The sequence below is a fragment of the Lagopus muta genome, chromosome 2 (assembly GCF_023343835.1).
Source record: "Lagopus muta isolate bLagMut1 chromosome 2, bLagMut1 primary, whole genome shotgun sequence".
Classification (NCBI taxonomy): Eukaryota; Metazoa; Chordata; class Aves; order Galliformes; family Phasianidae; genus Lagopus; species Lagopus muta.
The window spans coordinates 9,556,739-9,560,700 of NC_064434.1; positions in this window are offsets into that span (position 1 = coordinate 9,556,739).

Consider the following 3,962-nt stretch of genomic DNA (forward strand, 5'->3'; position numbering starts at 1 on the left):
AAGCGTTAGGATTGTGCCATCTGCTGTTGGAATCGCAAATTTCCCCGAGTCCGCGCTACGTGCAAACACTAGCTCTGACAATTTGGCTGTGCAGTGGCTGCAATTTGTTCTCGTGTCAGAGACAGATGAAGGGTGATGCTTCCTGCCATTCTCATCAGAGGCTTGGACCTTCCCAGGACCATTTAGGACCACTTTGAAGGCTTCCACTTCGTGAGAGGTATTTAAGGACCTCCTTTTGTCTCTCTTGTTAAGAAGCAATCTTATCAAATGCAGATTGACAAAGGTTGCTCAGAGATGTGGTGGATGTGTCACCCCTGGAGACAATCAAGGTCAGGCTGAATGGGGCTCTGAGCACTGATAGAGCTGTAGGTGTCCCTGTTCATTGCAGAGGAATTCATATCATCATAGAATCATAAAATCATAGAATGGCCTGGGTTGAAAAAACCACAATGACCATCTGGTTCCAACCCCCTGCTCTGTTCAGAGTCACCAACCAGCAGACCAGGCTGCCCAGAGCCACATCCAGCCTGGCCTTGAATGCCTCCAGGGATGGGGCATCCACAGCCTCCTTGGGCAACCTGTTCCACTGTGTCACCACCCTCTGTGTGAAAAACTTCCTCCTAATATCCAACCTAAACCTCCCCTGTCTCAGTTTAAAACCATTCCCCTTGTCCTATCACTGTCCACATTTTACTAGATGACCTTTAAAGGTCCCTTCCAACTCAAATGATTCTATGATTCTATGAAATAACATGCAGGGCCTTATTCTGCAATATAAAATTTTCACACCACAAAATTGCAACTCCTTTTTGCTGTCCAGTTCCATGCATAGAGAAGGTGCAGATAAGGACAGATAAGGACCCGGCAGCCCGAGGCAGCATGACCCTTTGTGCATGCTTTTCACAGAGCCCCTTGTGTGGAATGCATCATGTGCCTAATCCCATTGGCCCACACAATACGGTCAGCTGGTGGCTTCCCATAGCACACATTACCTCTTCAGTGTGAAGACCTCTGTGCTAGCACCACAAAAACTGGGTTACCAGTGCAGTATCTCTGGGCAGCATTTTGTCCTGCTACACAGATCCTAAATCTGCATTTGGAACAAGATTTATCATGGCGATGGATCATGCGGCAGGGATATGAACAGAATGTTCTCCACTTGGGACTGGCAGTTTTTGTCAGGGCTCAGAACACAGCACACACCAGGATTTGACCATCAGAACAGGCTGAACTCTCACTAGCTAAATAAATAAATGAATGAATAAATAAAAAAGCACTAACAAAGTTTAAAATGCCATCAATTTTCTGAAAAATAAAATAAAGAATAAAATAGGAAATAGTTCTTGGGATAAACACCGTGCTCGGATGAATGTAACATGAGTTGGAGCTTAGGTGGTGCCACCACCACCACATCCAAGCACCCTCCCCTAAGTGCTAACTTGGCAGTGGTGCTTTGATCAACAGTGTGATAAATAAGCCTAAAAATGAGATGCTGGTGATTGAAATATAGTACTGGTTGCTGCTCTTGGAGCTTGTTGCAGACTCACGTCATTTGTAGATCAGTGTCTTAAAGGGGCTGCTTGTGTGTGAGAATGAGAGGATCGAGAACAAGAAATGAACTCCCAGCACTAACACTGTACTTCAGTTCCCATTCTTTATAAGCTGCTGAGACTACGGAGCTACAAAAGATTAGAGGGAACAATAGAAGTATTTACTGCTGAAACTACATTACACTCAACCACAAATCTCTCCTATCTGACAACATGAACGCAACTTCATCTGCCACTTCATTGGGAAAATGGAAAAGCACCGCGCATTTGGGCCGCCGGCTTCCTCACAAGTGTAGCTTCTCAGTCTTAACATTCTGACAGAAGGGACGTCTCCCCAGCAGAGCAGAAGTGGTGCAGCTAGTTTGGGGAGTCAGGTGGTTGGCATACGGGTGAGCTCTTTATGAAGCCAAAATCACACTTTGAGAGACACAACTAACCTGAAACTTTTTAATTCTACCCTTGGTTCCTGCTGTAATTACATGAGAATGCCTCACACCACCAACGTATTTAGCTACTGACAGTGTTAGGAGAATAAATGTCTTGTATCTTACTTGGACACAGAATAGTCTTAATAGCTCACATGAGGATTTGGTTACTGAGAGCTGCAGACAGTAACACTGAGACTCACAGGGAGAGCAAAGCCTGGTGCTGCCCACAAAACTTGTCTTTGTAGCCCATGGGCCTATGGGCACCATCTCCATAAGTCTTTGGCCTAACGCTCCTCAGTCAGTGCTTTGCCCCAGCTCCTATAGCCTTCCCACTGGAGCAGTCCCTGCCATCCCACCAAGCACAGAGAGCATCACTTCGCAGAAAACAGTAACCCCACACATAAAACCCATGGGTGTATGAGGGGGAAAAGTTGCTGCGAAGAAGGAGTTACGTCCACTGTTTTCTTCATGATGGTATATGGCTTCCAGCTTGGTCATGGGCTCCAGCTCCCTCTTCAACCCTGCCTGGGGTTTTGCCTCACAGACCATCTGAGCTACACCACCTGTCAGCACAGAGAGCACGTGGGTTCTTTATGAAACCAGAGCTTTTGAGTAGAAAAGTCATGAATGTTTGTGTGATGATGCTGGGAACCCAGAGTGCTGCTTGCTGTCCACACTGGTGACAGTGCAACTTCAGGTAGTTTGCTCTGGGATTTTTGCAGGCAAACTCACGATTTCTCTGCCTTTAATGTTGAAAACACTGAACACAAGCCAGGTCTGGGCAACCAGCTGCAGGTAGAACAAATAGGCATGTACCTACAAAGCACCATGTAGACAGTCCCTGACAGCCACTTTTATTCTTAGGAGGTATGCCAATAATGCAAGAAATCAAATACATCTATAATAATTCTTTTCACCCAATCCTTCATTACTGCTAACAGTCAGTACAGAAGCAATTTTTAATCTAGTGCCTGTACCTGCTATACAGACACAATGAAAGAGACAACCTGAAATCTATGCAGCAAGCACAACTCCCTTCAGCGTCCTCAGAAAGATTTACCTTTTCAGTGCTCCAGATCCTCTGTTAACTGTGAAACAGAAACAAGTTCTTGACGATGTTATGTTAAAACTGACTGCACAAAGCACTGCATAAACACTAATTCTCCTGTGCAGAGGCAGGCATTGAGCACAGGGCGCTTACCTCCTGCTGGTCTGTGTATGTCATTTACTTCAGTAACCCAGCAAACATGTACGGACTGAAAGTAGCAGCGTGCCGGTCTCAGCATCTTAACACCAAAATGTGAGCAATGCTCTTTGTGTTGCTCATACATTTTTGACTCTAAAGCCTTCCTGAGGGCAATGGCTTCTTCTGTTCAGGTGCCAGTCACAGCTCTCCAAGTGCTGCACTTCATAGCAGTAAATTATCCCTCATTTAGTCTCGTTCGCTGTGTCACATGACAGTTTGGAATAAAGCAAGGCCTGATATTTATCTTGGTTTTAGGAAACTTCCCTGTAGTCACCATTGTCTTGAAGAAAGGTATACGTGCTGCTTATCTCAGATTAAGGGATTTAGGAAATTCCTGAAGAGAGAATTTGAACTGCCTATCAAAGAAACAGAAAATTACCAGCTGGTTTCTCAGACAGCTGGATCAGAGACAGCCTGAAGAGCAGTGAGACCAAAAATGCATGCAAAGAATGTAATAACAGCCCTGTCTTCTGCTGCTAGACAAATCCATTTTTTAAATTGTATAAAATATTTACAAAGGGATGTGGTAGATTGCACTCAGCTTATTTTGTTCTTGTTTCTGTAAAGGGGAGGGGGATAAATTCTACTGCCCAGTTCCCAGATCTCCTCTGCAGATGGGATGCACAGAAAAGCCACCAGTGCTGCTGCACACTCCTGCAGGTCTTCAGCCAAGCAAAATGAGGGGGCACGAGTGACCTGTGGTGTGCAGCAGCTTCTTTATGCACTGCTTCACAGGGA